A 12,442-nucleotide genomic window follows, 5' to 3' on the forward strand; every position below is an offset into this window, starting at 1 on the left:
GTGGGTGGCCGCGCAGAGGCGCTCCTCACCTCCGAGACGGGGTGGCCGGGCAGAGGCGCTCCTCACTTCCCAGACGATGGGTGGCCGGGCAGAGGCGCTCCTCACTTCCCAGACGGGGCGGCCGGGCAGAGGTGCTCCTCATTTCCCAGATGATGGGTGGCCGGGCAGAGGCGCTCCTCACCTCCCAGACGGGGCGGCGGCCGGGCAGGGGCTGCAATCCCAGCACCCTGGTAGGCCAAAGCAGGCGGCTGGGAGGCGGAGGCTGCCGCGAGGCCAGACCACACCACCGCACTCCAGCCCGGGTAACACCGAGCACCGGGTGAGCGAGACTCCGTCTGCAGTCCCAGTACCTCGGGAGGCTGAGGCGGGCAGAGTACTCGGGGTCAGGAGCTGGCGAGCAGCGTGGCCAAGATGGCGAACGCGTGCCTGCAGCCAAAGGAGAAAAAGCAGGCAGCGGTGGAGCGCGCCGGTCTGCGGCACAGGCAGCAGGGAGCCAAGTAGATTGCAGCCTGGGCCAGAGAGGGAAAGAAAGAAAGGAAGGAAGGAAGGGAGGAAGGAAGGAAGGAAGGAAGGAAGGAAGGAAGGAAGGAAGGAAGGAAGGAAGGAAGGAATTGTTTCATATTTCAAAAGTATCTGGAGGTCAGCAGCCAGTAAGCCCCTTAATGATATTATCTAGGACCCAGGGTCTCTTCATCCTGCTCCATCATCCTTGGTGTGCTGGCTTTTGGGGCCCTCTGTGTGACACTCCACTGATATTCTTGGCACATGGGAAACATCATCTGCTCTTGGATTTCCCAGATCAATCTAAGGGTATTACTTCTTGGGGGTAGGTAGGGCCCTGTGGTGGTTTGGACTGTTATTCCCAATTCTTTGCTTCCTCATTATTATTTAAGTGTACATCCATCCCCTTTGCTGTGTGACTTGCTTGTGCCAACAGAATGTCAGAGGACATGATGCAAGCAGATGCTTTAAATGTGCTTTTGTAGTTTGGCTTGGCCTCTTGCACTCCTGTGATCTGACAAGAGAAAGGCAAATTCCAGATATCCATTGCCCCTTTAGCTGTGGCCCAGAATAGACACTGGACCAGGACTAAAGGAGTCCTACCAAGCCCTGTGAAGCCCAGCCTGATTAGACAAACCACAGACAACTCACAAACCCATGAGCATGAAAATAAATAGAGTGGCTTAAGCAATCTCCTGGGGACAGGTATAGGAGGAAAGCAAGGGTCCTTGGGTTCTCAGAGTGTCCTCCGGCTCCTCCAGTTTATGAGTCAGTATGTACGTGGTCACATTCATCCTGGGGGCCTTTGGCTAAAGTCAACATTTAGAATTTCTCATGGATCTCTTGGCTGGGTCTGATCTCATTGGTGCTTCCTAGCTGACTCAACCTCCCTGTGGCTATTGGTAGCCCAGTGGGCCCCCTGAATCTCCACCGTGTCTTCCATTCAGCTCCTAACCAAGTTATGCAAACCACATGCCTCTGCTGCCAGGTCACCCTCTTCCTACCCCCATGCCCCATGGCAGGCCCATGGCTCTCAATTCAATACCCATCACTGGAAAGGGGCTGGTAACACAAAACAGACCCTGTCTCCCTGCCAGTGCATCCTGATTTGCCCACTTATCTACAATGGGAAAAATTGTGTAGCAGCTTCAGTGATCTCTTCTGTTTTCTGGATGTTTCTGAAGCCATTCCCCCAATTCCAAGGCATCTCCTTGACTCTCACCTCCCTGCCTTCCTCTTGTTCAAACCCCAAGATGAGAAGTGGTAGGCTTCTCTTTCATTCTTTTCATATCTTATCTTTGGCTTCCTGGCTCTAATTGCCACTTCAAAAGACAAAGGTTCCCTTTGGAAACAATCTATTGAGGTAGGTGTGATTATCCTCATTATGGACATATAGGAAATCAAAGATGAGTGATTAAATTTCCTCCTCCTTTGGTAGAAACTTGATTCTAGATCTGGCTCTTGATTATGTTAAATGGGAGCTAAATGAATGCAGAAAACAATTTCTTTCTCATAGTCCAGTTTTCAAGTCCATTGTCTTGCTGCAAAATCCTATTTTGAATTTCAATAGATGCATATTATCATTTCCTTCCCTTTATATTTCTTCTGAAACAATCTTAATCTCCTCACAAGCAGTTCGATGCCACAACCAAATAAGAAAGAGGTCATTTACTTGCTGAAGGCAAAAGAGAAGAGGATAAAAGGAAAAAAACACATTAATAGTTTCTTCATGCATTATCCATTCTAGCTTCCTGCTTCCACCTGACTTCCCTATTGCAAAGTCTGGAGAATCTTTATCTAGTCCTTTGAATGTGTGCATGCACACGTGAGCATTCATGGCTGCATGCAAGAGTGTGTGTGCATGCATGTATTGATGAGAGTGTTGAGAAAAGGAACTCTCCATTTTCTTTTCTTTTTTTTTTTTTTTTTTTGAGACAGAGTCTTGCTCTGTCGCCCAGGCTGGAGTGCAGTGAGCTCGCTGCAACCTCTGCCTCCCAGGTTCAAGGGATTCTCCTGCCTCAGCCTCCCGAGTAGGTGGGATTACAGGCACGTGCCACAACACTCAGCTAATTTTTGTATTTTTAGTAGAGATGGGGTTTCACCATGTTGGCCAGGCTGGTTTCGAACTCCTGACAGCAAGTGATCCACCCGCGTCAGCCTCCCAAAGTGCTGAGCCACTGCACCTGGTCCATTTTTTCTTTCTTTTTTACAGGCGTGAGCCACTGCACCTGGTCCATTTTTTCTTTCTTTTTTTTTTAATGCCATAAGTCTTTGAAACTCCAAAGCCAAAAAGTTGACCCATTTATAATTGGTATTATACTGTCATTCCTTGCTTTAGGTAATAAAGCCAGAACCCTTGGTTTTTTTTCATTGAGATAGGGAACCAGGTTACAAGGATTACCAAAAATATAAGATAATAGGCTGCTATTTTTAAAACCTTACCTCTCCAGGATCTAAGTCAGTGGCAATAGGGAGGGAAGAGAGTAATTTAGTGACCCAAACAAACTGCTGCTGAGCTGTCCAGTGCTCTGGCTCCTCCTTTGACTTCTTGGAACCATCACTTTGACAACAATAAACGCCCAATGCAGGAAAACAAAGCCAGGATTTTTTTGAGTGTCAGCCATATGCTAAGCGATATGTGATGTACTTTTGTGTACATTATCTCATTTCTTCTTTTTTTTTTTTTTTTTTTTTTTTTTTGAGACGGAGTCTCGCTCTTTCACCCAGGCTGGAGTGCAGTGGCGCGATCTCGGCTCACTGCAGGCTCCGCCCCCCGGGGTTCATGCCATTCTCCTGCCTCAGCCTCCCTTGTAGCTGGGACTACAGGCGCCTGCCACCTTGCCCGGCTAATTTTTTGTATTTTTAGTAGAGACGGGGTTTCACCGTGTTAGCCAGGATGGTCTCGATCTCCTGACCTCGTGATCCGCCCGCCTCGGCCTCCCAAAGTGCTGGGATTACAGGCGTGAGCCACTGCGCCCGGCCTATCTCATTTCTTCTTAAAGCAATCCTTCATAGTAGGTATTATCATTTTCACTTTTTTTTTTTTTGAGACAGGGTCTCATTCTGTCACCCAGGCTAGAGTGCAGTGGAGCAATCACTGCAGCCTCAAATTCCTGGGCTCAAGTGATCCTCCCACCTCAGCCTCCTGAGTAGCTGGAACCGCAGGCGTGTGCTACCATGCCCGGATAATTTTTAAATTTTTTTGTAGAGATTGGGATCTCATTATTTGCCCAGGCTGGTCTCAAACTCCTGGCCTCAAGCAATTCTCTGGCCTCCGCTTCCCCAAGCGTTGGGATTACAGGCATGAGGCACTGCACTTGGCCTCATTCTCATTTTTTAATGATGAGACAGGGTGCACAGGCTGAAAGAGGTAGAATAACTTCCCCAAAGCCCAACAGCTAAAACATGAAACAGCTGGGATTCAAACCCTGCTCCTTGGTACTGCTAACCTCACCATCATTTCTCTACATTGGGTGCCTCTTGAGAGATTGTGCTAGCACTACATGGAGAGGACTCTATAAAGATGACTACTTTCTTCCCTGTAGGAGTTATTTTATTTTATTTTATTTTAATTTTTTGAGACAGGGTCTCGCTCTGTTGCCAGGCTGGGGTGTAGTGGCACGATCTCAGCTCACTGCAGCCTCAACCGCCCTGGGGTCCCATCTTGACCTCCAGAGTAGCTGGAACTACAGGCGCATGCCACCACTCCCAGCTAAATTTTTTTGTATTTTTTAGATACGGGGTTTAGCTCAAGCTGGTCTTGAACTCCTGGGCTCAAGTGATCCTCCTGCCTCGGCCTCCCAAAGTGCTGAGATTACAGATGTGAGCCACTGAGTCCGGCCCCTACTTTTAAAACAAGAATAAGGCCGGGCACAGTGCCTATTGTCTGTAATCCCAGCACTTTGGGAGGCCAAGGTAGGCAGATCACTTGAGGCCAGGAGGTCAAGACCACCCTGGCCAACATGGTGAAACCCTGTCTCTACTACCAATACAAAAATTAGCTGGGCTGTGGGTGGAGGATTACTTAGGTGCTGAGGCAAGAGACTGAAGGCACAAACTGTCTCAGTATAATAAGGAAAATAGTTAGAATAAGAATAGTCATAATACAAATTAGATCTAGAGATGATCATGGACAATTAGCAATCATTATTATAAACATTATTAATCTTTAGCTTTTAATATTACCCTTTGTTGCATTACCAATATAACCTAGGAATAACTGGCAGGTATAGCATCAGGTGCTGAAGGGACATTGTGAGAAGTGACCTGGAAGGCAAGAAGTGAGCCTTCTGTCACACCCGCATAAGGGCTGCTTGAGGGCTCCTTGGTCAAGCAGTAACGCCAGCGCCTGGGAAGGCAACCGTTACTTAGCAGACCGCGAAAGAGAGTCTCCTTTCCTTGGAGGAGTCAGGGAACACTCTGCTCCACCAGCTTCTTGTGGAAGGCTGGATATTATCCAGGCCTGCCCGCAGTCATCCGGAGGCTTAAACCCCTCCCTGTGGTGCTGTGCTTCAGTGATCACGCTACTCATCCACTTTCATGCTCCTCCCGTACTCCTGGTTCCTCTTTGAAGATCGTAGTAGATAGTGGTAGAAGAAATAGTGAAAGTCTTTTTTTTTTTTTTTTTTTTTTTTTTGTGTGTGAGCAACAAGGCTGTTTATTTCACCTGGGTGCAGGCAGGCTGAGTCCGAAAAAGGAGTCAGCAAAGGGTGGTGGGATTATCGTTGGTTCTTTTTTTTTTTTTTTATTAATTTTTTTTGCATACAAAAACAATAAACATTTTCTAAAAATACATACAAACAAAAAGATGCGTATCAAACATATTAGGAAGGTTGCACATGGGAAGTCGGGGAATAGAAATGGGGGTGGGAGTTAAAATAAATGAGAGAGGGACTTTATATGGATCAGTGATAATAACTCAATCCTCTATTTGACAAAGAAGAGGGAGAAGGAAGAGGAAGAAAAAGAAAGTGGGATAAAGGATCAGAAAGGGAGGAAAATAGAAAAAATTAGAGTATGACTCCAGGGTAGACCTGTTTTGTTGTCATTGAGTTGGTTGGTTGGTTTGTCTGTTGTATTCTTCATGTTTCGCCAAGTTGGCCAGACTGGTCTCGAACTCCTAGTCCGAAGTGATCAACCCGCCTCGCCCCCTAGAGTGCCGGGACCACAGGCGTGAGCCACCATGTCCAGCCCCCACATTGCTTCTGGCCTCCGTGGTAGACCTCCCAGACGGAGCGGCCAGGCAGAGGAGCTCCTCACTTCTACCCAGACACGGGGCGGCCGGGCAGAGGGGCTCCTCACTTCCCAGACGGGGCGGCCAGGCAGAGACGCTCCTCACTTCTTCCCAGACGATAGGTGGCCGGGCAGAGGCGCTCCTCACTTCCCAGACGATGGGTGGCCGGGCAGAGGCGCTCCTCATCTCCCAGACGATGGGTGTCCGGGAAGAGGCACTCCTCACTTCCCAGATGGGGCAGCCGGGCAGAGGCGCTCCTCACTTTCCAGATGATGGGTGGCCGGGCAGAGGCGCTCCTCACCTCCCAGACGATGGGTGGCCTGGCAGAGGCGCTCCTCACCTCCCAGACGATGGGCGGCCGGGCAGAGGCACTCCTCACTTCTTCCCGGACAGGGCGGCCGGGCAGAGGCGCTCCTCACTTCTTCCCGGACGGGGCGGCCGGGCAGAGGCGCTCCTCACTTCTTCCCGGACGGGGCGGCCGGGCAGAGGCGCTCCTCACTTCTTCCCGGACGGGGCGGCCGGGCAGAGGCGCTCCTCACTTCCCAGACGGTGGGTGGCCGGGCAGAGGCGCTCCTCACTTCCCAGACGATGGGTGGCTGTGCAGAGGCGCTCCTCACTTCTTCCCGGATGGGGCGCCCGGGCAGAGGCGCTCCTCATTTCTTCCCGGACGGGGCGGCCGGGCAGAGGCGCTCCTCACTTCCCAGACGGTGGGTGGCCGGGCAGAGGCGCTCCTCACTTCCCAGACGATGGGTGACCGGGCAGAGGCGCTCCTCACTTCTTCCCGGATGGGGCGGCCGGGCAGAGGCGCTCCTCACTTCTTCCCGGATGGGGCGGCCGGGCAGAGGCGCTCCTCACTTCTTCCCGGATGGGGCGCCCGGGCAGAGGCGCTCCTCATTTCTTCCCGGACGGGGCGGCTGGGCAGAGGCGCTCCTCACTTCCCAGACAGGGCGGCCGGGCAGAGGCGCTCCTCACTTCTTCCCGGACGGGGGTGGCCGGGCAGAGGCGCTCCTCACTTCTTCCCGGACGGGGCGGCCGGGCAGAGGCGCTCCTCACTTCTTCCCGGACGGGGCGGCCGGGCAGAGGCGCTCCTCACTTCTTCCCGGACGGGGGTGGCCGGGCAGAGGCGCTCCTCACTTCTTCCCGGGCGGGGCGGCCGGGCAGAGGCGCTCCTCACTTCTTCCCGGGCGGGGCGGCCGGGCAGAGGCGCTCCTCACTTCTTCCCGGGCGGGGCGGCCGGGCAGAGGCGCTCCTCACTTCTTCCCGGACGGGGCGGCCGGGTGGAGGCACTCCTCACTTCCCAGACGATGGGTGGCCGGGCAGAGGCGCTCCTCACTTCCCAGACGGTGGGTGGCCGGGCAGAGGCGCTCCTCACTTCCCAGACAGTGGGTGGCCGGGCAGAGGCGCTCCTCACTTCCCAGACGGTGGGTGGCCGGGCAGAGGGGCTCCTCACTTCCCAGACGGTGGGTGGCCGGGCAGAGGGGCTCCTCACTTCCCAGACGGTGGGTGGTCGGGCAGAGGCGCTCCTCACTTCCCAGATGGTGGGTGGCCGGGCAGAGGCGCTCCTCACTTCCCAGACGGTGGGTGGCCGGGCACAGGCGCTCCTCACTTCCCAGACGGTGGGTGGCCGGGCAGAGGCGCTCCTCACTTCCCAGACGGTGGGTGGCCGGGCAGAGGCGCTCCTCACTTCCCAGACGGTGGGTGGCCGGGCAGAGGCGCTCCTCACTTCCCAGACGGGGCGGCCGGGCAGAGGCGCTCCTCACTTCCCAGACGGGGCGGCCGGGCAGAGGCGCTCCTCACTTCTTCCCGGACGGGGCGGCCGGGCAGAGGCGCTCCTCACTTCTTCCCGGACGGGGCGGCCGGGCAGAGGCGCTCCTCACTTCCCAGACGATGGGTGGCCGGGCAGAGGCGCTCCTCACTTCCCAGACGGTGGGTGGCCGGGCAGAGGCGCTCCTCACTTCCCAGACGGTGGGTGGCCGGGCAGAGGCGCTCCTCACTTCCCAGACGGTGGGTGGCCGGGCAGAGGCGCTCCTCACTTCCCAGACGGTGGGTGGCCGGGCAGAGGCGCTCCTCACTTCCCAGACGGTGGGTGGCCGGGCAGAGGCGCTCCTCACTTCCCAGACGGTGGGTGGCCGGGCAGAGGCGCTCCTCACTTCCCCGACGGTGGGTGGCCGGGCAGAGGCGCTCCTCACTTCCCAGACGGTGGGTGGCCGGGCAGAGGCGCTCCTCACTTCCCAGACGGTGGGTGGCCGGGCAGAGGCGCTCCTCACTTCCCAGACGGGGCGGCCGGGCAGAGGCGCTCCTCACCTCCCAGACGGGGCGGCCGGGCAGAGGCGCTCCTCACCTCCCAGACGGGGCGGCCGGGCAGAGGCGCTCCCCACCTTCCAGATGGTGCAGCGGCCGGGCAGGGGCTGCAATCCCAGCACCCTGGCAGGCCAAGGCAGGCGGCCGGGGGGTAGAGGCTGCCGCGAGGCCAGACCACGCCACTGCCCTTCAGCCCGGGCAACACCGAGCACTGGGTGAGCGAGACTCCGTCTGTAGTCCCAGTACCTCGGGAGGCTGAGGCGGGCAGAGCACTCGGCGTCAGGAGCTGGCGACCAGCGTGGCCAAGATGGTGAACGCGTGCCTGCATCCAAAGGAGAAAAGGCAGGCAGCGGTGGCGGGCCTCGGCAGTCCCAGGCAGTCCGCGGCGCGGGCAGCAGCAAGCCGAGTAGATTGTAGCCTGGGCCAGAGAGGGAAAGAAAGAAAGAAAGAAAGAAAGAAAGAAAGAGAGAGAGAGAGGGAGGGAGGGAGGGAGGGAGGGAGGGAGGAAGGAAGGAAGGAAGGAAGGAAGTCGTCTTAAAATCTTCGATCTTTCTTATAAGTGCAGAGAAGAAAACGCTGACATATGCTGCCTTCCCTCTCTGCTTCCACTACCCAAAAGGGAAGGGCCCCCTATCCTGTTATCAAGTGACTTGCTTCACCTTGTCAATCACTTAGAAGATTCACCCTCCTTACCTTGCCCCCTTGTCTTGTATGCAATAAATATCAGCAAGCCCAGCCGTTCGGGGCCACTACTGGTCTCGCATCTTGATGGTAGTGGTCCCCCCGGCCCAGCTGCTTTATCTTTATCTCTTTGTCTTGTGTCTTTACTTATTACAATCTCTTGTCTCTGCACATGGGGAGAACACCGGCTAAGCCCCATAGGGCTGGACCCTACACTGGGCATGGTGGTGTGGCAGGCCAGGTCTCACTAACAACTGTTTCAGTACTGACTGAGTGGTTAAGTTAAACATTAAAAGCCAGTGCCCTTATACAAAGGCTGGGATGTAACAAAAGCCCACCAAGAGTTTTGCCTAGGCCTTTCCTGGGCCTTAAAGCATGACAAAATAATGAAGGAATTCTTAATGAGACCCATTTAGGATTAAACAAGTTTTACCGTGGGTCTGAAGAAACTCTCCAGGCCTCCACAAACAAGTTTATTGGGGTCTGAAGGAACTCCTCAAACCTCCATGATTTAGCAGGAGACAAGATAAGGGTAGTCACCCCAGCACCTGGACCCATTTAGATTAAGTAAATTCACTGAGGCTCCAGAGGAAGGTCTTCAGGACTTGGACCTTAGTGAAAGAAATTAATCACTTATGTCTTTAGATGAATGCACACTTACATGTAGACATATAGCTTAGAAGGTATATAAGCTCTGAAAAACTTTGTTATTTTGAGTTGGTCTGGCAATAATATCCAGGCCTTCTCCCTGTAACCGGTTACAGAAATAAAAACTCTCTTCCTCCCCAGTTCATCTGCATCTCATTATTGGGCCGAAAGAAATAGCAGCCCGACCCTCAGTTTGGTCTGGGAACAGTGGCACATGCCTGTAATCCCAGTTACTTGGGAGGCTGAGGCATGAGAATAGCTTGAACCCAGGAGGTGGAGGTTGCAGTGAGCCGAGGTCATGCCACTGCACTCCAGCCTGGGCAACAGAGTGAGACTCTACCTCAAGAAAATAAATACATGCATACATACTTACATACATACATACATACATACATACATACATACATATATGAAATGAGTTTACTGGTCAGGTGCAGTGGCTTATGCTTGTAATCCCAGCACTTTGGGAGGCTGAGGGGGGCAGATTGCTTGAGCCCCTGAGATGGATAAAAAAGCCACCCAATCCGGAGGTACTGTTGAGGGCATTTCCACTCTTGTCTTTAAACTTGGGCTTTTATGGCATCATGGTTTGTGATTTATAATAAATAAGTAAATAAATAAACTTGGGCTTTTAAAGAACAGAACTACAGGCCAGGCACGGTGGCTCACGCCTGAAATCCCAGCACTTTGGGAAGCTGAAGTGGGTGGATCACCTGTGGTCAAGAGTTCGAGGCTGGGCGCGGTGGCTCACACCTGTAATCCCAGCACTTCAGGAGGCCAAGGCAGGTGGATCACGAAGTCAGGAGATAGAGACCATCCTGGCTAACACGGTGAAACCCTGTCTCTACTAAAAATACACACAAAAAATTAGCTGGGTGTGGTGGCAGGCGCCTGTAGTCCCAGCTACTCGGGAGGCTGAGGCAGGAGAATGGCGTGAACCTGGGAGGTGAAGCTTGCAGTGAGCCGAGATGGCGCCACTGCACTCCATCCTGGGTGAGAGTGAGACTCTGTCTCAAACAAACAAAAAAAGAGTTTGAGATCAGCTTGGCCAACATGATGAAACCCCGTCTGTACTAAAAATACAAAAATCAGCTGGGTTTGATGGTGGGCACCTGTAATCCCAGCTACTCAGGAGGCTGAGGCAGAAGAATCACTTGAACCCGGGAGCTGGAGATTGCAGTGAGCCAAGATCCCACCACTGCACTGCAGCCTGGACCACGTAGTGAAACTCTCAAAAAAATAAAAAATAAAATAAAGAATAGAACTGTGGGTAAAGAAAAAAAGTCTAAAGTTAATACTTTCTAAAGTTTTTTTTTTTAATTCTAAAATGCGTATTTTCTTCCAGACCAACATATATTTTTAGCTACCTTCTCTGTTCAAGTCTAAATGTTTGTTGCCAGGTCTTCCTGACGTGTAGAGGAAATCCCTCAAACGTCAGTAATGCAAAGCTTCTTTTCTGGTTTACTTGGGTTATCTATTGCTGTGTAACAAACAGCCCCAGAACTATTTCCTAAAACAGCAACCATTGTATGTTTTGCACAATGCAGGGTCAGAATTCCACAAGGGCGCAGCTTGCCTCTGATACATGTGATGTCTGCTGGGGATGAAAGGCCGGTAACGGCTTCTTAACTTACACGCCTAGAGCCTCAGGTTGGAGAGTTCAAATGGCTAGGGCATGGCTAGCACTGCTCAACTAGGTCACATGTCTGGGCCTCATCCAGACAGAAACCCACCAGACAAGAGATCGTCCAGGACACGTGACAGGGACAAGAAAGAAAAAAAGACCTAAAAATACTGATGGGAATTCCCAAGCAACAGCCCAGCTAGGTCACTGTAGCACACGTCACTGACCCATCCGTACCCCCTGGGCAGTCCCACTTTAATATACTTCTGCTGACTTCCAACTGCCAGTGACTGTGGCGCGTTGCTTGAAGTGTCTCTTCAAAGCCAGGGAAGGTTACTCTGCCCAGGAACAAGGCAGGCAGAAGTAGCAGGGAATTAACGACCCCAGGAGCAGCTCTCACACCCAACGACTGTCAGAATTTGATTTATAAATACCCCAGCTCTCTTGCCCTTGCATGCAATAACTGTGAGGTGTACGTTTTACATTCTTCCCAAAGGTCCTCTGCAGGATTAAGCCTCAGTCACTCCCAGTCATAGTTAGCATCATGGCTGCCTTAGCTTCCCTGTCTCACATTGCTACTCACCACCTGTGTTTCCACTGAGCACTCTACTCAAATCCATGTCTTAGGGTCTCTTGGGGGGAACCCAAGCTAAGAAAATCACATTAAAGTCACCAAGCCCCATGCAAGATGAACAAAGCTACTCATCAGCTTTCTATTTTATTTTATTATTTATTTATTTTTTGAGACAGAGTCTTGCTCTGTCAGCCAGATTGGAGTGCAGTGGCTTGATCTCAGCTCACTGCAACCTCTGCCTCCTGGGTTCAAGCCATTCTCCTGCCTCAGCCTCCAGAGTAGCTGGGATTAGAGGCACCCGACACCACATCCGGCTAATTTTTGGATTTTTATTTTATTTATTTATTTATTTAATGTCTTTATTTATTTATTTATTTTTGAGACGGAGTCTCGCTCTGTCGCCCAGGCTGGAGTGCAGTTGCAGGATCTAGGCTCACTGCAAGGTGCGCCTCCTGGGTTCAAGTAATTCCCTGCCTCAGTCTCCCAAGTAGCTGGAATTACAGGTGCATGCCACCACGCCCAGCTAATTTTTGTATTTTTAGTAGAGACAGGGTTTCACCATCTTAGACAGGCTGATCGCAAAATCTTGACCTCAAGTGATCCACCCACCTCAGCCTCCCAAAGTGCTGGGATTACAGGCTTGAGCCACCATGCCCGGCCCTGCTCATCAGCTTTTTAGTGCCCTGTTCTTAAATATAAGCAGAGGAAGATTATCAGAAACGAGAGAAAGACCTCTAACTTGAAATATGGAGATTAAGCAAAACAAAAATAAAAGAATAACTTGGAGAAAATAGAGACTAAGCAAAAGGAAGAAAACTTACCAAAAATCTATTATCTATATCTTTAAGAAAGTTAAGAAAGGAAATTATAACCATGAAAT

At 52.2% G+C, this 12,442-nt stretch overlaps 1 long non-coding RNA gene across 1 annotated transcript in view; it reads right to left on the bottom strand.

Annotated features, from left to right (window-relative positions):
• Positions 1–5,214: 5,214 nt before the first annotated feature.
• The window catches only part of LOC129473449 (uncharacterized), a 33,938-nt gene continuing 26,710 nt past the window's right edge, over positions 5,215–12,442 (bottom strand). The window contains exon 2 of the long non-coding RNA XR_010119068.1: positions 5,215–8,453. This is a non-coding gene — a long non-coding RNA (uncharacterized lncRNA). The remainder of the gene's footprint in view (positions 8,454–12,442) is intronic.

This window comes from Symphalangus syndactylus, chromosome 23 (genome assembly GCF_028878055.3).
Source record: "Symphalangus syndactylus isolate Jambi chromosome 23, NHGRI_mSymSyn1-v2.1_pri, whole genome shotgun sequence".
Classification (NCBI taxonomy): domain Eukaryota; kingdom Metazoa; phylum Chordata; class Mammalia; order Primates; family Hylobatidae; genus Symphalangus; species Symphalangus syndactylus.